At 41.3% G+C, this 20,483-nt stretch overlaps 11 non-coding genes across 11 annotated transcripts; 3 read left to right on the top strand and 8 right to left on the bottom strand.

Moving 5' to 3' along the window:
- The first annotated feature begins 92 nt into the window (after positions 1-92).
- On the top strand, positions 93-255 carry LOC135030472 (U1 spliceosomal RNA). Its single transcript, XR_010226469.1, has one exon. It is a non-coding gene; the product is annotated as a U1 spliceosomal RNA (small nuclear RNA).
- A 671-nt stretch (positions 256-926) lies between these two features.
- LOC135030505 (U1 spliceosomal RNA) lies at positions 927-1,090 on the top strand. Its single transcript, XR_010226497.1, has one exon. It is a non-coding gene; the product is annotated as a U1 spliceosomal RNA (small nuclear RNA).
- Positions 1,091-1,242: 152 nt separating this feature from the next.
- Positions 1,243-1,405, top strand: LOC135030501 (U1 spliceosomal RNA). Its single transcript, XR_010226495.1, has one exon. It is a non-coding gene; the product is annotated as a U1 spliceosomal RNA (small nuclear RNA).
- A 10,469-nt stretch (positions 1,406-11,874) lies between these two features.
- Positions 11,875-12,033, bottom strand: LOC135030491 (U1 spliceosomal RNA). The gene has a single exon (XR_010226488.1). It is a non-coding gene; the product is annotated as a U1 spliceosomal RNA (small nuclear RNA).
- Positions 12,034-12,185: 152 nt separating this feature from the next.
- Positions 12,186-12,349, bottom strand: LOC135030528 (U1 spliceosomal RNA). The gene has a single exon (XR_010226519.1). It is a non-coding gene; the product is annotated as a U1 spliceosomal RNA (small nuclear RNA).
- A 670-nt stretch (positions 12,350-13,019) lies between these two features.
- LOC135030493 (U1 spliceosomal RNA) lies at positions 13,020-13,182 on the bottom strand. Its single transcript, XR_010226490.1, has one exon. It is a non-coding gene; the product is annotated as a U1 spliceosomal RNA (small nuclear RNA).
- Positions 13,183-13,334: 152 nt separating this feature from the next.
- On the bottom strand, positions 13,335-13,498 carry LOC135030538 (U1 spliceosomal RNA). The gene has a single exon (XR_010226528.1). It is a non-coding gene; the product is annotated as a U1 spliceosomal RNA (small nuclear RNA).
- A 671-nt stretch (positions 13,499-14,169) lies between these two features.
- Positions 14,170-14,332, bottom strand: LOC135030492 (U1 spliceosomal RNA). The gene has a single exon (XR_010226489.1). It is a non-coding gene; the product is annotated as a U1 spliceosomal RNA (small nuclear RNA).
- Positions 14,333-14,484: 152 nt separating this feature from the next.
- Positions 14,485-14,648, bottom strand: LOC135030523 (U1 spliceosomal RNA). Its single transcript, XR_010226514.1, has one exon. It is a non-coding gene; the product is annotated as a U1 spliceosomal RNA (small nuclear RNA).
- A 673-nt stretch (positions 14,649-15,321) lies between these two features.
- On the bottom strand, positions 15,322-15,484 carry LOC135030483 (U1 spliceosomal RNA). Its single transcript, XR_010226480.1, has one exon. It is a non-coding gene; the product is annotated as a U1 spliceosomal RNA (small nuclear RNA).
- A 152-nt stretch (positions 15,485-15,636) lies between these two features.
- LOC135030530 (U1 spliceosomal RNA) lies at positions 15,637-15,800 on the bottom strand. The gene has a single exon (XR_010226521.1). It is a non-coding gene; the product is annotated as a U1 spliceosomal RNA (small nuclear RNA).
- Between the last annotated feature and the right edge of the window lie 4,683 nt (positions 15,801-20,483).

A 20,483-nucleotide genomic window follows, 5' to 3' on the forward strand; every position in this document is an offset into this window, starting at 1 on the left:
TTCGAGAGTTCCCTTGTGCTGCCTCAGTTGGATCTCCTTCAATTGACAGGGGGGTGCCCGAGCATCGACCCTCCCCAGCTCAAGCCCAACTCCTACTTACCTGCCAGGTGAGATATTATGATCATGAAGGTGCTTCTCCCAGGGCAAGGCTCACCCATTGCACTCTGGGTGTGCTGCTCCTGCGATTTCCCCAAATGTGGGAAACTTGACTGCATAATTTGTGTTTCCCCTGGTCAGCTCTCGTATAATTCAGATCTCTTTGTCTCAGGTCTCTCTCCAGCCTAGTTTGCTGTCTGTTTCCACTTCTCTTTTCTTGAGCCGCTCCCTTCTATGCCCTTGCGCACTATCTTGACTTCTCCCATCTGCTTACTTTGTGCCTTCCAACGCACAATGCGAACTACAGGTAGTGCTGCAGGGCCCACACCCTTTTACTTGCCTTACAGAGCAGCTCTGGAGCTATTACAGTGCCCAGCTGCTGCAAGTAATCAGCTTGAATGCTTCAGGGGCTGGGGCATAGCCAACATGAGCCCCACACCGAAGTAGGGTGGAGGTGTTTAATGCGAACTAGGGGTCATCCAAGCGCCGCAAAAGGCCGCCATGCCCTGCACGCCCCTTTTCTCTTTTCATATGCAGACGAGGGTTGAAGCCAACTTTGACCCACTGCTTGGATGACATCACCATATGCAAATCCATCTGCTGCAGGCCTTCCCCCAGGAATGCTTGTACTAGTTGTTGCATTTGGTTTGTTGTTTGGGGGTGCTTCAGTATTAGGCAGCCTTCTGCCCTCCCATGTTCATCTGAAAATATGTGTTCTCCCTGCAGTTGTTGTCCCCAGATGAGAGTTCCCTTGTGCTGCCTCAGTTGAATCTCCTTTACTTGACAGAGATGTGCCTGAGCAGCGGCCCTCCCCAGCCCTATCCCAAATCATACTTATTTTGCATAGGAGATACCATGGTCATGAAGATTGTTCTCCCAGGGTGAGGTTCATTCATTGCATTCTGGGTATGCTGACCCCTGTGATTTCCCCAAATGTGGGAAACTCGACTGCATAATTTGTGGTAGTGGGGGACTGTGTTTGTGCTTTCCTCTGGTCAGCTCTGGTAAAAGCCAGATTTCTGTGTCTCAGATCTTCCTCTAGCCTTGTTCTTCTTTCGAGAGTTCTCTTGTGCTGCCTCAGTTGGATCTCCTTCACTTGACAGGGGGGTGCCCGAGCAGCGACCCTCCTCAGCTCTTGCCCAACTCCTACTTACCTGCCAGGTGAGATACTATGATCATGAAGGTGCTTCTCCCAGGGCAAGGCTCACCCATTGCACTCTGTGTGTGCTGCTCCAGCTATTTCCCCAAATGTGGGAAACTCGACTGCATAATTTGTGTTTCCCCTGGTCGGCTCTCGTATAATTCAGATCTCTTTGTCTCAGGTCTCTCTCCAGCCTAGTTTGCTGTCTGTTTCCACTTCTCTTTTCTTGAGCCGCTCCCTTCTATGCCCTTGCGCACTATCCTGACTTCTCCCGTCTGCTTACTTTGTGCCTTCCAACGCACAATGCGAACTACAGGTAGTGCTGCAGGGCCCACACCCTTTTAGTTCCCTTACAGAGCAGCTCTGGAGCTGTTACAGTGCCCAGCTGCTGCAAGAAATCAGCTTGAATGTTCTTCGTTGATTGATGGAAGAAACATCTTACAAAAACTCTCCAGATTATTGACTTTTTAAAGTTTTTCTAGGAAACGTTCTAGATGAATGCTTATTAGCGTTTGTCAGAATGTACGTTTGCAAAGTGTCTCTGTGGCGCAATCAGTTAGCGTGTTCGGTTATTATCCAAAAGGTTGGTGGTTCAATCCCACCCAGGGACGTAATTTACCTTGTTATCAGATTTTGGTGATCTTTAAGTAGACAAGTCAAAATTTCAAACCCCCTCTTGTGGTGTAGGGTACCTGGCCTTCTCTGATGTAATCAGAGTTAGATTTGATTAAGTGATTTTATAAAAAAAACAGCTAGGAAGCACAATTTAGCAGTGGGTTGCAGAGAAAAAGAAATATGCTGGCAAAAAAATCCAATTGAGTGATTAAACAGCTCTTCATTTTCTTGCTTTATTTTTGTGCTAACAAATTTTTTCTCTGAAAAGTGTCCACAAAGCCAAGTCTCTGATTAACACCTTTGTAGGGATGGTTTTTCACCTATTACTAAATTAAACTTGCTTCATTGGAAAGGCAGCAAGATGCATCGTCATTTCAATATCTACTGAAATAATACAGGTTGACACCAGGAAACATTAACGCCACTGCATCCTTGCTGCTTTCTCATGTGGAAGTCTGTTTAATGTGAAAACAAGGTGATATCTAATTAGCACACAGGTAAGGAATTAAGAAAATCTTTATTTAAGGGTGAAGATGTTTCTCACAAAATCGTTGCCCCAATGCATCATTGAAATTCAAGCTGGAAAGATGATTTTAATATATCACTTGTACATTTTGTATTGCTCTTCTGGTGACAATGTAGTTTGTTTTTGTCAATTACCATTTTAATAATAGGGTAAAGAAAATTAAGTGGATTTTTGAAAGAAAACAATACTGTCAATATACTATTAAACAAATTAAAATGGTAAAAGTTATTGTACTTTAAGTAAAAATAAAAGAGCCAAAATATCAATCCCAATATTGGATTACTTTAATTAAAAAAAAATGCATATAGCAGAGGATAGTTTCAATCTGCCTACCTCTGGGTTATCGGCCCAGCATGCTTCCATTGCAGTACTCTGCTGCACATGTAAGTGCAAGAGATCCTGAAGCACTCACTCATCGTGGGAAAGTACCAATGTGTTTCTTCGTTGGTTGATGGAAGAAACATCTTACAAAAACTCTCCAGATTATTGACTTTTTAAAGTTTTTCTAGGAAACGTTCTAGATGAATGCTTATTAGCCTTTGTCAGTATGTACTTTTTGCAAAGTGTCTCTGTGGCGCAATCGGTTAGTGTGTTCGGCTATTAACCAAAAGGTTGGTGGTTCAATCCCATCCAGGGATGTAATTGACCTTGTGATCAGATTTTGGTGATATTTAAGTAGACAAGTCAAAATTTCAAACCCCCTGTTATGGTGTGGGTACCTGGCCTTCCCTGATGTAATCAGAGTTAGATTTGATTCAGTGATTTTATAAAAACAGCTAGGAAGCACAATTTAGCAGTAGGTTGCAGAGAAAAAAAATATGCTGGCAGAAAAATCCAATTGAGTGAATAAACAGCTCTTCATTTTCTGGCTTTATTTTTATGCTAACAAATTTGTTCTCTGAAAAGTGTCCACAAAGCCAAGTCTCTGATTAACACCTTTGTAAGGATGGTTTTTCACCTATTACTAAATTAAACTTGCTTCATTGGAAAGGCAGCAAGATGCATCCTCATTTCAATGTCTACTGAAATAATACAGGTTGACACCAGGAAACATTAACGCCACTGCATCCTTGCTGCTTTCTCATGTGGAAGTCTGTTTAATGTGAAAACAAGGTGATATCTAATTAGCACACAGGTAAGGAATTAAGAAAATCTTTTTTTAAGGGTGAAGATGTTTCTCACAAAATCGTTGCCCCAATGCATCATTGAAATTCAACCTGGAAAGATGATTTTAATATATCACTTGTACATTTTGTATTGCTCTTCTGGTGACAATGTAGTTTGTTTTTGTCAATTACCATTTTAATAATAGGGTAAAGAAAATTAAGTGGATTTTTGAAAGAAAACAATACTGTCAATATACTATTAAAACAAATTAAAATGGTAAAAGTTATTGTACTTTAAGTAAAAATAAAAGAGCAAAAATATCCATCCCAGTTTTGGATTACTTTAATTAACAAAAAAAATGCATATAACAAAGGATAGTTTCAATCTGCCTACCTCTGGGTTATGGGCCCAGCATGCTTCCATTGGAGTACTCTGCTGCACATGTAAGTGCAAGAGATCCTGAAGCACTCACTCATCATGGGAAAGTACCAATGTGTTTCTTTGTTGGTTGATGGAAGAAACATCTTACAAAAACTCTCCAGATTATTGACGTTTTAAAGTTTTTCTAGGAAACGTTCTAGATGAATGCTTATTAGCCTTTGTCAGTATGTACTTTTTGCAAAGTGTCTCTGTGGCGCAATTGGTTAGTGTGTACGGCTATTAACCAAAAGGTTGGTGGTTAAATTCTACCCAGGGACGTAATTGACCTTGTGATCAGATTTTGGTGATATTTAAGTAGACAAGTCAAAATTTCAAACCCCCTCTTATTGTGTAGGGTACCTAGCCTTCTCTGATGTAATCAGAGTTAGATTTGATTCAGTGATTTTATAAAAACAGCTAGGAAGCACAATTTAGCAGTGGGTTGCAGAGAAAAAGAAATATGCTGGCAAAAAAATCCAATTGAGTGATTAAACAGCTCTTCATTTCTGGCTTTATTTTTATGCTAACAAATTTGTTCTCTGAAAAGTGTCCACAAAGCCAAGTCTCTGATTAACACCTTTGTAGGGATGGTTTTTCACCTATTACTAAATTAAACTTGCTTCATTGGAAAGGCAGCAAGATGCATCCTCATTTCAATGTCTACTGAAATAATACAGGTTGACACCAGGAAACATTAACGCCACTGCATCCTTGCTGCTTTCTCATGTGGAAGTCTGTTTAATGTGAAAACAAGGTGATATCTAATTAGCACACAGGTAAGGAATTAAGAAAATCTTTATTTAAGGGTGAAGATGTTTCTCACAAAATCGTTGCCCCAATGCATCATTGAAATTCAAGCTGGAAAGATGATTTTAATATATCACTTGTACATTTTGTATTGCTCTTCTGGTGACAATGTAGTTTGTTTTTGTCAATTACCATTTTAATAATAGGGTAAAGAAAATTAAGTGGATTTTTGAAAGAAAACAATACTGTCAATATACTATCAAAACAAATTAAAATGGTAAAAGTTATTGTACTTTAAGTAAAAATAAAAGATCCAAAATATCAATCCCAGTTTTGGATTACTTTAATTAACAAAAAAAATGCATATAGCAAAGGATAGTTTCAATCTGCCTACCTCTGGGTTATGGGCCCAGCATGCTTCCATTGCAGTACTCTGCTGCACATGTAAGTGCAAGAGATCCTGAAGCACTCACTCATCATGGGAAAGTACCAATGTGTTTCTTCATTGGTTGATGGAAGAAACATCTTACAAAAACTCTCCAGATTATTGACTTTTTAAAGTTTTTCTAGGAAACGTTCTAGATGAATGCTTATTAGCCTTTGTCAGTATGTACTTTTGCAAAGTGTCTCTGTGGCGCAATTGGTTAATGTGTAAGGCTATTAACCAAAAGGTTGGTGGTTCAATCCCACCCAGCGACGTAATTGACCTTGTGATCAGATTTTGGTGATATTTAAGTAGACAAGTCAAAATTTCAAACCCCATCTATTGTGTAGGGTACCTGGCCTTCTCTGATGTTATCAGAGTTAGATTTGATTCAGTGGTTTTATAAAAAACAGCTAGGAAGCACAATTTAGCAGTGGGTTGCAGAGAAAAAAAATATGCTGGCAAAAAAATCCAATTGAGTGATTAAACAGCTCTTCATTTTCTGGTTTATTTTTATGCTAACAAATTTGTTCTCTGAAAAGTGTCCACAAAGCCAAGTCTCTGATTAACACCTTTGTAGGGATGGTTTTTCACCTATTACTAAATTAAACTTGCTTCATTGGAAAGGCAGCAAGATGCATCCTCATTTCAATGTCTACTGAAATAATACAGGTTGACACCAGGAAACATTAACGCCACTGCATCCTTGCTGCTTTCTCATGTGGAAGTCTGTTTAATGTGAAAACAAGGTGATATCTAATTAGCACACAGGTAAGGAATTAAGAAAATCTTTATTTAAGGGTGAAGATGTTTCTCACAAAATCGTTGCCCCAATGCATCATTGAAATTCAAGCTGGAAAGATGATTTTAATATATCACTTGTACATTTTGTATTGCTCTTCTGGTGACAATGTAGTTTGTTTTTGTCAATTACCATTTTAATAATAGGGTAAAGAAAATGAAGTGGATTTTTGAAAGAAAACAATACTGTCAATATACTATTAAAACAAATTAAAATGGTAAAAGTTATTGTACTTTAAGTAAAAATAAAAGAGCAAAAATATCAATCCCAGTTTTGGATTACTTTAATTAACAAAAAAAAATGCATATAGCAAAGGATAATTTCAATCTGCCTACCTCTGGGTTATGGGCCCAGCATGCTTCCATTGCAGTACTCTGCTGCACATGTAAGTGCAAGAGATCCTGAAGCACTCACTCATCATGGGAAAGTACCAATGTGTTTCTTCGTTGGTTGATGGAAGAAACATCTTACAAAAACTCTCCAGATTATTGACTTTTTAAAGTTTTTCTAGGAAACGTTCTAGATGAATGCTTATTAGCCTTTGTCAGTATGTACTTTTGCAAAGTGTCTCTGTGGCGCAATTGGTTAGTGTGTAAGGCTATTAACAAAAGGTTGGTGGTTCAATCCCACCCAGGAATGTAATTGACCTTGTGATCAGATTTTGGTGATATTTAAGTAGACAAGTCAAAATTTCAAACCCCCTCTTATTGTGTAGGTTACCTGGCCTTCTCTGATGTAATCAGAGTTAGATTTGATTCAGTGATTTTATTAAAAACAGCTAGGAAGCACAATTTAGCAGTGGGTTGCAGATAAAAAAAATATGCTGGCAAAAAAATACAATTGAGTGATTAAACAGCTCTTCATTTTCTGGCTTTATTTTTATGCTAACAAATTTGTTCTCTGAAAAGTGTCCACAAAGCCAAGTCTCTGATTAACACCTTTGTAGGGATGGTTTTTCACCTATTACTAAATTAAACTTGCTTCATTGGAAAGGCAGCAAGATGCATCCTCATTTCAATGTCTACTGAAATAATACAGGTTGACACCAGGAAACATTAACGCCACTGCATCCTTGCTGCTTTCTCATGTGGAAGTCTGTTTAATGTGAAAACAAGGTGATATCTAATTAGCACACAGGTAAGGAATTAAGAAAATCTTTATTTAAGGGTGAAGATGTTTCTCACAAAATCGTTGCCCCAATGCATCATTGAAATTCAAGCTGGAAAGATGATTTTAATATATCACTTGTACATTTTGTATTGCTCTTCTGGTGACAATGTAGTTTGTTTTTGTCAATTACCATTTTTTTTAATAATAGGGTAAAGAAAATTAAGTGGATTTTTGAAAGAAAACAATACTGTCAATATACTATCAAAACAAATTAAAATGGTAAAAGTTATTGTACTTTAAGTAAAAATAAAAGAGCCAAAATATCAATCCCAGTTTTGGATTACTTTAATTAACAAAAAAAATGCATATAGCAAAGGATAGTTTCAATCTGCCTACCTCTGGGTTATGGGCCCAGCATGCTTCCATTGCAGTACTCTGCTGCACATGTAAGTGCAAGAGATCCTGAAGCACTCACTCATCATGGGAAAGTACCAATGTGTTTCTTCATTGGTTGATGTAAGAAACATCTTACAAAAACTCTCCAGATTATTGACTTTTTAAAGTTTTTCTAGGAAACGTTCTAGATGAATGCTTATTAGCCTTTGTCAGTATGTACTTTTGCAAAGTGTCTCTGTGGCGCAATTGGTTAGTGTATAAGGCTATTAACCAAAAGGTTGGTGGTTCAATCCCACCCAGGGACGTAATTGACCTTGTGATCAGATTTTGGTGATATTTAAGTAGACAAGTCAAAATTTCAAACCCCATCTTATTGTGTAGGGTACCTGGCCTTCTCTGATGTAATCAGAGTTAGATTTGATTCATTGATTTTATAAAAACAGCTAGGAAGCACAATTTAGCAGTGGTTTGCAGAGAAAAAAAAATATGCTGGCAGAAAAATCCAATTGAGTGATTAAACAGGTCTTCATTTTCTGGCTTTATTTTTATGCTAACAAATTTGTTCTCTGAAAAGTGTCCACAAAGCCAAGTCTCTGATTAACACCTTTGTAAGGATGGTTTTTCACCTATTACTAAATTAAACTTGCTTCATTGGAAAGGCAGCAAGATGCATCCTCATTTCAATGTCTACTGAAATAATACAAGTTGACACCAGGAAACATTAACGCCACTGCATCCTTGCTGCTTTCTCATGTGGAAGTCTGTTTAATGTGAAAACAAGGTGATATCTAATTATCACACAGGTAAGGAATTAAGAAAATCTTTATTTAAGGGTGAAGATGTTTCTCACAAAATCGTTGCCCTAATGCATCATTGAAATTCAAGCTGGAAAGATGATTTTAATATATCACTTGTACATTTTGTATTGCTCTTCTGGTGACAATGTAGTTTGTTTTTGTCAATTACCATTTTAATAATAGGGTAAAGAAAATTAAGTGGATTTTTGAAAGAAAACAATACTGTCAATATACTGTCAAAACAAATTAAAATGGTAAAAGTTATTGTACTTTAAGTAAAAATAAAAGAGCCAAAATATCAATCCCAGTTTTGGATTACTTTAATTAACAAAAAAAATGCATATAGCAAAGGATAGTTTCAATCTGCCTACCTCTGGGTTATGGGCCCAGCATGCTTCCATTGCAGTACTCTGCTGCACATGTAAGTGCAAAAGATCCTGAAGCACTCACTCATCATGGGAAAGTACCAATGTGTTTCTTCATTGGTTGATGGAAGAAACATCTTACAAAAACTCTCCAGATTATTGACTTTTTAAAGTTTTTCTAGGAAACGTTCTAGATGAATGCTTATTAGATTTTGTCAGTATGTACTTTGGCAAAGTGTCTCTGTGGCGCAATTGGTTAGTGTGTAAGGCTATTAACCAAAAGGTTGGTGGTTCAATCCCACCCAGGGACGTAATTGACCTTGTGTTCAGATTTTGGTGATCTTTAAGTAGACAAGTCAAAATTTCAAACCCCCTCTTATTGTGTAGGGTACCTGGCCTTCTCTGATGTTATCAGAGTTAGATTTGATTCAGTGATTTTATAAAAAAAACAGCTAGGAAGCACAATTTAGCAGTGGGTTGCAGAGAAAAAAAAAATATGCTGGCAAAAAAATCCAATTGAGTGATTAAACAGCTCTTCATTTTCTGGTTTATTTTTATGCTAACAAATTTGTTCTCTGAAAAGTGTCCACAAAGCCAAGTCTCTGATTAACACCTTTGTAGGGATGGTTTTTCACCTATTACTAAATTAAACTTGCTTCATTGGAAAGGCAGCAAGATGCATCCTCATTTCAATGTCTACTGAAATAATACAGGTTGACACCAGGAAACATTAACGCCACTGCATCCTTGCTGCTTTCTCATGTGGAAGTCTGTTTAATGTGAAAACAAGGTGATATCTAATTAGCACACAGGTAAGGAATTAAGAAAATCTTTATTTAAGGGTGAAGATGTTTCTCACAAAATCGTTGCCCCAATGCATCATTGAAATTCAAGCTGGAAAGATGATTTTAATATATCACTTGTACATTTTGTATTGCTCTTCTGGTGACAATGTAGTTTGTTTTTGTCAATTACCATTTTAATAATAGGGTAAAGAAAATTAAGTGGATTTTTGAAAGAAAACAATACTGTCAATATACTATCAAAACAAATTAAAATGGTAAAAGTTATTGTACTTTAAGTAAAAATAAAAGAGCCAAAATATCAATCCCAGTTTTGGATTACTTTAATTAACAAAAAAAATGCATATAGCAAAGGATAGTTTCAATCTGCCTACCTCTGGGTTATGGGCCCAGCATGCTTCCATTGCAGTACTCTGCTGCACATGTAAGTGCAAAAGATCCTGAAGCACTCACTCATCATGGGAAAGTACCAATGTGTTTCTTCATTGGTTGATGGAAGAAACATCTTACAAAAACTCTCCAGATTATTGACTTTTTAAAGTTTTTCTAGGAAACGTTCTAGATGAATGCTTATTAGATTTTGTCAGTATGTACTTTTGCAAAGTGTCTCTGTGGTGCAATTGGTTAGTGTGTAAGGCTATTAACCAAAAGGTTGGTGGTTCAATCCCACCCAGGGACGTAATTGACCTTGTGTTCAGATTTTGGTAATCTTTAAGTAGACAAGTCAAAATTTCAAACCCCCTCTTATTGTGTAGGGTACCTGGCCTTCTCTGATGTTATCAGAGTTAGATTTGATTCAGTGATTTTATAAAAAACAGCTAGGAAGCACAATTTAGCAGTGGGTTGCAGAGAAAAAAAATATGCTGGCAAAAAAATCCAATTGAGTGATTAAACAGCTCTTCATTTTCTGGTTTATTTTTATGCTAACAAATTTGTTCTCTGAAAAGTGTCCACAAAGCCAAGTCTCTGATTAACACCTTTGTAGGGATGGTTTTTCACCTATTACTAAATTAAACTTGCTTCATTGGAAAGGCAGCAAGATGCATCCTCATTTCAATGTCTACTGAAATAATACAGGTTGACACCAGGAAACATTAACGCCACTGCATCCTTGCTGCTTTCTCATGTGGAAGTCTGTTTAATGTGAAAACAAGGTGATATCTAATTAGCACACAGGTAAGGAATTAAGTAAATCTTTATTTAAGGGTGAAGATGTTTCTCACAAAATCGTTGCCCCAATGCATCATTGAAATTCAAGCTGGAAAGATGATTTTAATATATCACTTGTACATTTTGTATTGCTCTTCTGGTGACAATGTAGTTTGTTTTTGTCAATTACCATTTTAATAATAGGGTAAAGAAAATTAAGTGGATTTTTGAAAGAAAACAATACTGTCAATATACTATTAAAACAAATTAAAATGGTAAAAGTTATTGTACTTTAAGTAAAAATAAAAGAGCCAAAATATCAATCCCAGTTTTTTGATTACTTTAATTAACAAAAAAAAAGCATATAGCAGAGGATATTTTCAATCTGCCTACCTCTGGGTTATGGGCCCAGCATGCTTCCATTGCTGTACTCTGCTGCACATGTAAGTGCAAGAGATCCTGAAGCACTCACTCATCATGGGAAAGTACCAATGTGTTTCTTCGTTGGTTGATGGAAGAAACATCTTACAAAAACTCTCCAGATTATTGACTTTTTTAAGTTTTTCTAGGAAACGTTTTAGATGAATGCTTATTAGCATTTGTCAGTTTGTACTTTTGCAAAGTGTCTCTGTGGCGCAATCAGTTAGTGTGTACGGCTGTTAACCAAAAGGTTGGTGGTTCAATCCCACCCAGGGACGTAATTGACCTTGTGATCAGATTTTGGTGATATTTAAGTAGACAAGTCAAAATTTCAAACCCCATCTTATTGTGTAGGGTACCTGGCCTTCTCTGATGTAATCAGAGTTAGATTTGATTCATTGATTTTATAAAAACAGCTAGGAAGCACAATTTAGCAGTGGTTTGCAGAGAAAAAAAATATGCTGGCAGAAAAATCCAATTGAGTGATTAAACAGCTCTTCATTTTCTGGCTTTATTTTTATGCTAACAAATTTGTTCTCTGAAAAGTGTCCACAAAGCCAAGTCTCTGATTAACACCTTTGTAAGGATGGTTTTTCACCTATTACTAAATTAAACTTGCTTCATTGGAAAGGCAGCAAGATGCATCCTCATTTCAATGTCTACTGAAATAATACAAGTTGACACCAGGAAACATTAACGCCACTGCATCCTTGCTGTTTTCTCATGTGGAAGTCTGTTTAATGCGAAAACAAGGTGATATCTAATTATCACACAGGTAAGGAATTAAGAAAATCTTTATTTAAGGGTGAAGATGTTTCTCACAAAATCGTTGCCCTAATGCATCATTGAAATTCAAGCTGGAAAGATGATTTTAATATATCACTTGTACATTTTGTATTGCTCTTCTGGTGACAATGTAGTTTGTTTTTGTCAATTACCATTTTAATAATAGGGTAAAGAAAATTAAGTGGATTTTTGAAAGAAAACAAATTATGCAGTCAAGTTTCCCACATTTGGGGAAATCGCAGGAGCAGCACACCCAGAGTGCAATGGGTGAGCCTTGCCCTGGGAGAAGCACCTTCATGATCATAGTATCTCACCTGGCAGGTAAGTAGGAGTTGGTCTTGAGCTGGGGAGGGTCGATGCTCGGGCACCCCCCTGTCAAGTGAAGGAGATCCAACTGAGGCAGCACAAGGGAACTCTCGAAAGAAGAACAAGGCTAGAGGAAGATCTGAGACAAATAAATCTGACTTTTACCAGAGCTGACCAGAGGAAAGCACAAACACAGTCCCCCACTACCACAAATAATGCAGTCGAGTTTCCCACATTTGGGGAAATCATAGGAGTCAGCATACCCAGAATGCAATGAATGAACCTCACCCTGGGAGAACAATCTTCATGACCATGGTATCTCCTATGCAAAATAAGTATGATTTGGGATAGAGCTGGGGAGGGCCGCTGCTCAGGCACATCTCTGTCAAGTAAAGGAGATTCAACTGAGGCAGCACAAGGGAACTCTCATCTGGGGACAACAACTGCTGGGAGAACACATATTTTCAGATGAACATGGGAGGGCAGAAGGCTGCCTAATACTGAAGCACCCCCAAACAACAAACCAAATGCAACAACTAGTACAAGCATTCCTGGGGGAAGGCCTACAGCAGATGGATTTGCATATGGTGATGTCATCCAAGCAGTGGGTCAAAGTTGGCTTCAACCCTCGTCTGCATATGAAAAGAAAAAAGGGATGTGCAGGGCATGGCGTCCTTTTGTGGCGCTTGGATGACCCCTAATTCACATTAAACATCTCCACCCTCCTTCGGTGTGGGTCTCATGTTGGCTATGCCCCAGCCCCTGAAGCATTCAAGATGATTTCTTGCAGCAGCTGGGCACTGTAACAGCTCCAGAGCTGTTCTGTAAGGCATGTAAAAGGGTGTGGGCCCTGCAGCACTACCTGTAGTATGCATTGTGCGTTGGAAGGCACAAGTAAGCAGACGGGAGATGTCAGGATAGTGCGCAAGGGCATAGAAGGGAGCGGCTCAAGAAAAGAGAAGTGGAAACAGACAGCAAACTAGGCTGGAGAGAGACCTGAGACAAAGAGATCTGAATTATACGAGAGCCGACCAGGGGAAACACAAATTATGCAGTCAAGTTTCCCACATTTGGGGAAATCACAGGGGCAGCACACCCAGAGTGCAATGGGTGAGCCTTGCCCTGGGAGAAGCACCTACATGATCATAGTATCTCACCTGGCAGGTAAGTAGGAGTTGGGCTAGAGCTGCGAAGGGTCGCTGCTCGGGTACCCCCCTGTCAAGTGAAGGAGATCCAACTGAGGCAGCACAAGGGAACTCTCGAAAGAGGAACAAGGCTAGAGGAAGATCTGAGACAAAGAAATCTGATTTTTACCAGAGTTGACCAGAAGAAAGCACAAACACAGTCCCCCACTACCACAAATAATGCAGTTGAGTTTCCCACATTTGGTGAAATCACAGGGGTCAGCATACCCAGAATGCAATGAATGAACCTCACCCTGGGAGAACAATCTTCATGACCATGGTATCTCCTATGCAAAATAAGTATGATTTGGGATAGGGCTGGGGAGGGCCGCTGCTCAGGCACATCTCTGTCAAGTAAAGGAGATTCAACTGAGGCAGCACAAGGGAACTCTCATCTGGGGACAACAACTGCAGGGAGAACACATATTTTCAGATGAACATGGGAGGGCAGAAGGCTGCCTAATACTGAAGCACCCCCAAACAACAAACCAAATGCAACAACTAATGCAAGCATTCCTGGGGGAAGGCCTGCAGCAGATGGATTTGCATATGGTGATGTCATCCAAGCAGTTGGTCAAAGTTGGCTTCAACCCTCGTCTGCATATGAAAAGAAAAAAGGGATGTGCAGGGCATGGCGTCCTTTTGTGGCGCTTGGATGACCCCTAATTCGCATTAAACATCTCCACCATCCTTCGGTGTGGGGCTCATGTTGGCTATGCCCCAGCCCCTGAAGCATTCAAGATGATTTCTTGCAGCAGCTGGGCACTGTAACAGCTCCAGAGCTGCTCTGTAAAGCATGTAAAAGGGTGTGGGCCCTGCAGCACTACCTGTAGTATGCATTGTGCGGTGGAAGGCACAAAGTAAGCAGACGGGAGAGGTCAGGATAGTGCGCAAGGGCATAGAAGGGAGCGGCTCAAGAAAAGAGAAGTGGAAACAGACAGCAAACTAGGCTGGAGAAAGACCTGAGACAAAGAGATCTGAATTATATGAGAGCCGACCAGAGGAAACACAAATTATGCAGTCAAGTGTCCCACATTTGGGGAAATCGCAGGAGCAGCACACCCAAAGTGCAATGGGTGAGCCTTGCCCTGGGAGAAGCACCTTCCTGATCATAGTATCTCACCTGGCAGGTAAATAGGAGTTGGGCTAGAGCTGGGGAGGGTCGCTGCTCGTGCACCCCCCTGTCAAGTGAAGGAGATCCAACTGAGGCAGCACAAGGGAACTCTCGAAAGAAGAACAAGGCTAGAGGAAGATCTGAGACAAAGAAATCTGACTTTTACCAGAGTTGACCAGAAGAAAGCACAAACACAGTCCCCCACTACCACAAATAATGCAGTCGAGTTTCCCACATTTGGGGAAATCACAGGGGTCAGCATACCCAGAATGCAATGAATGAACCTCACCCTGGGAGAACAATCTTCATGACCATGGTATCTCCTATGCAAAATAAGTATGATTTGGGATAGGGCTGGGGAGGGCCGCTGCTCAGGCACATCTCTGTCAAGTAAAGGAGATTCAACTGAGGCAGCACAAGGGAACTCTCATCTGGGGACAACAACTGCAGGGAGAACACATATTTTCAGATGAACATGGGAGGGCAGAAGGCTGCCTAATACTGAAGCACCCCCAAACAACAAACCAAATGCAACAACTAGTGCAAGCATTCCTGGGGGAAGGCCTGCAGCAGATTGATTTGCATATGGTAATGCCATCCAAGCAGTGGGTCAAAGTTGGCTTCAACCCTCGTCTGCATATCAAAAAAGAGAAAAGGGGCGTGCAGGGCATGGCGGCCTTTTGCGGCGCTTGGATGACCCCTAGTTCGCATTAAACACCTCCACCCTCCTTCGGTGTGGGGCTCATGTTGGCTATGCCCCAGCCCCTGAAGCATTCAAGCTGATTTCTTACAGCAGCTGGGCACTGTAACAGCTCCAGAGCTGCTCTGTAAGGCAAGTAAAAGGGTGTGGGCCCTGCAGCACTACCTGTAGTTTGCATTGTGCATTGGAAGGCACAAAGTAAGCAGACGGGAGAAGTCAGGATAGTGCGCAAGGGCATAGAAGGGAGCGGCTCAAGAAAAGAGAAGTGGAAACAGACAGCAAACTAGGCTGGAGAGAGACCTGAGACAAAGAGATCTGAATTATACGAGAGCCGACCAGGGGAAACACAAATTATGCAGTCAAGTGTCCCACATTTGGGGAAATTGCAGGAGCAGCACACCCAGAGTGCAATGGGTGAGCCTTGCCCTGGGAGAAGCACCTTCATGATCATAGTATCTCACCTGGCAGGTAAGTAGGAGTTGGGCTAGAGCTGGGGAGGGTCGCTGCTCGGGCACCCCCCTGTCAAGTGAAGGAGATCCAACTGAGGCAGCACAAGGGAACTCTTGAAAGAGGAACAAGGCTAGAGGAAGATCTGAGACAAATAAATCTGACTTTTACCAGAGCTGACCAGAGGAAAGCACAAACATAGTCCCCCTCTACCACAAATAATGCAGTCGAGTTTCCCACATTTGGGGAAATCACAGGGGTCAGCATACCCAGAATGCAATGAATGAACCTCACCCTGGGAGAACAATCTTCATGACCATGGTATCTCCTATGCAAAATAAGTATGATTTGGGATAGGGCTGGGGAGGGCCGCTGCTCAGGCACATCTCTGTCAAGTAAAGGAGATTCAACTGAGGCAGCACAAGGGAACTCTCATCTGGGGACAACAACTGCAGGGAGAACACATATTTTCAGATGAACATGGGAGGGCAGAAGGCTGCCTAATACTGAAGCACCCCCAAACAACAAACCAAATGCAACAACTAGTACAAGCATTCCTGGGGGAAGGCCTGCAGCAGATGGATTTGCATATGGTGATGTCATCCAAGCAGTGGGTCAAAGTTGGCTTCAACCCTCATCTGCATATGAAAAGAGAAAAGGGGCGTGCAGGGCATGGCGGCCTTTTGCGGCGCTTGGATGACCCCTAGTTCGCATTAAACACCTGCACCCTCATTCGGTGTGGGGCTCATGTTGGCTATGCCCCAGCCCCTGAAGCATTCAAGCTGATTTCTTGCAGCAGCTGGGCACTGTAACAGCTCCAGAGCTGCTCTGTAAGGCAAATAAAAGGGTGTGGGCCCTGCAGCACTACCTGTAGTTCGCATTGTGCGTTGGAAGGCACAAAGTAAGCAGACGGGAGAAGTCAGGATAGTGCGCAAGGGCATAGAAGGGAGCGGCTCAAGAAAAGAGAAGTGGAAACAGACAGCAAACTAGGCTGGAGAGAGACCTGAGACAAAGAGATCTGAATTATATGAGAGCCGACCAGGGGAAACACAAATTATGCAGTCAAGTATTGGAAAATTCAGGGCTATGTCGTGTAGATGATGGCCTAACAGGAGGCTTTAAAATTTTCTTTCTAGTGTCCTTCGTTTGGGAGAAAAATGCAAAGGTACAAGACAGCTTTTCCTTGCCAATATCTCTCTTTTGCAAAGAGCTGCGCATTGGAAAATTCAGGGCTATGTCGTGTAGATGATGGCCTAACAGGAGGCTTTAAAATTTTCTTTCTAGTGTCCTTCGTTTGGGAGAAAAATGCAAAGGTACAAGACAGCTTTTCCTTGCCAATATCTCTCTTTTGCAAAGAGCTACGCATTGGAAAATTCAGGGCTATGTCGTGTAGATGATGGCCTAACAGGAGGCTTTAAAATTTTCTTTCTAGTGACCTTCGTTTGGGAGAAAAATGCAAAGGTACAAGACAGCTTTTCCTTGCCAATATCTCTCTTTTGCAAAGAGCTGCGCATTGGAAAATTCAGGGCTATGTCGTGTAGATGATGGCCTAACAGGAGGCTTTAAAATGTTCTTTCTAGTGTCCTTCGTTTGGGAGAAAAATGCAATGGTACAAGACAGATTTTCCTTGCCAATATCTCTCTTTTGCAAAGAGCTGCGCATTGGAAAATTCAGGGCTATGTCGTGTAGATGATGGCCTAACAGGAGGCTTTAAAATTTTCTTTCTAGTGTCCTTCGTTTGGGAGAAAAATGCAAAGGTACAAGACAGCTTTTCCTTGCCAATATCTCTCTTTTGCAAAGAGCTACGCATTGGAAAATTCAGGGCTATGTCGTGTAGATGATGGCCTAACAGGAGGCTTTAAAATTTTCTTTCTAGTGACCTTCGTTTGGGAGAAAAATGCAAAGGTACAAGACAGCTTTTCCTTGCCAATATCTCTCTTTTGCAAAGAGCTGCGCATTGGAAAATTCAGGGCTATGTCGTGTAGATGATGGCCTAACAGGAGGCTTTAAAATTTTCTTTCTAGTGTCCTTCGTTTGGGAGAAAAATGCAAAGGTACAAGACAGCTTTTCCTTGCCAATATCTCTCTTTTGCAAAGAGCTACGCATTGGAAAATTTAGGGCTATGTCGTGTAGATGATGGCCTAACAGGAGGCTTTAAAATTTTCTTTCTAGTGTCCTTCGTTTGGGAGAAAAATGCAATGGTACAAGACAGCTTTTCCTTGCCAATATCTCTCTTTTGCAAAGAGCTGCGCATTGGAAAATTCAGGGCTATGTCGTGTAGATGATGGCCTAACAGGAGGCTTTAAAATTTTCTTTCTAGTGTCCTTCGTTTGGGAGAAAAATGCAAAGGTACAAGACAGCTTTTCCTTGCCAATATCTCTCTTTTGCAAAGAGCTGCGCATTGGAAAATTCAGGGCTATGTCGTGTAGATGATGGCCTAACAGGAGGCTTTAAAATTTTCTTTCTAGTGTCCTTCGTTTGGGAGAAAAATGCAATGGTACAAGACAGCTTTTCCTTGCCAATATCTCTCTTTTGCAAAGAGCTGCGCATTGGAAAATTCAGGGCTATGTCGTGTAGATGATGGCCTAACAGGAGGCTTTAAAATTCTCTTTCTAGTGTCCTTCGTTTGGGAGAAAAATGCAAAGGTACAAGACAGCTTTTCCTTGCCAATATCTCTCTTTTGCAAAGAGCTACGCATTGGAAAATTCAGGGCTATGTCGTGTAGATGATGGCCTAACAGGAGGCTTTAAAATTTTCTTTCTAGTGTCCTTCGTTTGGGAGAAAAATGCAAAGGTACAAGACAGCTTTTCCTTGCCAATACTGAAGACAATTTCCCCACAAGGCCCTTTGGAGAGACAGAGAGAGAGTATGCCAGCACATACCCCAGCGCTATATAACCCAGGAATAGCACAGTAACTTAATGTTTGAACAATCAGTGAGGGGGAACATCTTGAAACCCCAGTTTGTACCCTTGGGACACTATTTGTAAAACACACGAGTCCATGTCCGAATGAATCCAGAACTGACTGAAGAGTTTTAGACGTGCCCCCACTGGTGCGGGCTCCTGCAAGAGAGCCCCAGCGTCATGCAGTGGATTTGGCAGAAGCAGAGGATGATCTCTGCTCCTGCGATCTTGAAGAGGATGCAGACCTCTTCTCTCTTCTCCTTCCTCTACCTGCAAAGAAAGGGGAATCTTAACTTCTTGCATATCTATTGGGCCGAAATGACTGCATCAGAGAATGATGCGTCTTCATCCGTTGGGAGGGAACATAGGGCAAGAAGGTTGACTTACCTGCGGGAGCTGCCGAGATCAAATTAACTAGGCAGTCACCAAACAAGGCTTCACCTTCATAGGGAAGAGACTCCCTTTCTTCTTGGAGTCAGCATCAGCATTCTCTTGGTGAATCCACAATGCCCTCCTATTCGACACTGCCATGAAATTGGCCCGTGAACTCAAGAGTCCTATATCCCTTGCAGTCTCACGTAAGTATGCTGCAGTGTCCTTGATATGATACAACGTAAGGAGTATCCCATCTCTCCAGGGTATCTATATCGGATGACAAGGTATTCGACCAATTCTTGAATACTACTACTCACCCATGCACATGTAATGGCAGGTCTAAGTAATGTACCCGTGGTTACATAACTAGAAATAATGTAGCTTCCTGCATACGATCCGCTGGATTTGTGACAGGGCCCCGTGCAGAACAGGGGGTGACTCCCACTTTATTCTGTCCGCGGCGGGAAATGAATAAACAACCAGAATCCTTTTGGGGATTTGAAACCATCTTGTCGAGCTGGCCCAGACTTTCTCAAACAGAGATGGAGGAACGTTACATCAGCTTTCATTATATATCTATATATACATACATATAGACCCCTTTGTCAGGAACAGCAGGGTCTTCAGTGATTTTAATATGTCCTTAATATCCACAATCATGTACTGAATGCTCCTTGCCAATATTGGATCTAATCAGGAAACATTATGGTCGACATAAGTATCAGTATCCGTGTCAGTATCAGTGTGTAGTAACTGGGCAAAATAACATTTTTGCGACCCAGCGGGGCCTGAGGGAAAAGAAACATAGCCATGAATATCACATCTATTCTCTACGTCTGTGTCTGGGACACAGATTTATCCAACCTTACTCTGATATTACTGAAACATTTACCCAGTCAGTTATTGGTGGTGCCAACAGGGCCACCATCATATGTCTGCATTCCTAATATAGTTTCCTCTTGGGAAAAACATTCAGCCACCGACATGTTGACACACATATACCAAGTACCCACAGACACACCGGCTTATGGGGGACAGACCGTCAGTAAATCTGTCAGAGGGACACAGAGGATTTTTCAGCTCACAATCCAGCGCCAAAAGTACACAGTCTGGGAAATAATAAACTCTATAGTGATAGACTTGTAATGCTCTAAAGATGTTCTGGTGAGGTGAGGAAGAAGCCCCGCCGCTGTAATGGCGCGTATCTGTCCCGCTCAGAAATAATTAATTACGCTATTGGGGTAAGGACAGTGCCCAGGCACTAATGTCCACTTTTTCCAGCCTTTTGTGAGGAATTTATGCTGCCCAGGGTGCCCCCCCCCCCCGTGCCCTGCACCCTGCAGTGCCTGTGTTTGTGTGTGAGCATGGCGCGCAGCGTTCCGCTCGCTGCTCGGTACCTCAGAATGCCGTCACTGAAGAAGAAGTCTTCTGTTCTTCTGCTACTCACCTGTCTTCTGGCTCTGTAAGGGGGTGACGGCAGGCTGCGGGAGTGTGCATCTAGGCGTACCCAGCGATCAGCACCCTCAGGAGCTAATGGTGTCCTGTCAGCCTGAAGCAGAGCCATTGAACTCACTAGAAGTTGGTCATACTTCTCTCCCCTAAGTCCAATGAAGCAGGGAGACTGTTGCCAGCAGCCTCCCTGAAAATAAAAAAAACTAACTAGTCTTTTCAGAGAAACTCAGTAGAGCTCCTCTGTAGTGCATCCAGTATCACTGCGCACAATACTAAAACTGGAGTCTGGAGGAGGG

The sequence above is a fragment of the Pseudophryne corroboree genome, unplaced genomic scaffold (genome assembly GCF_028390025.1).
Source record: "Pseudophryne corroboree isolate aPseCor3 unplaced genomic scaffold, aPseCor3.hap2 scaffold_499, whole genome shotgun sequence".
NCBI classification, from domain to species: Eukaryota; Metazoa; Chordata; class Amphibia; order Anura; family Myobatrachidae; genus Pseudophryne; species Pseudophryne corroboree.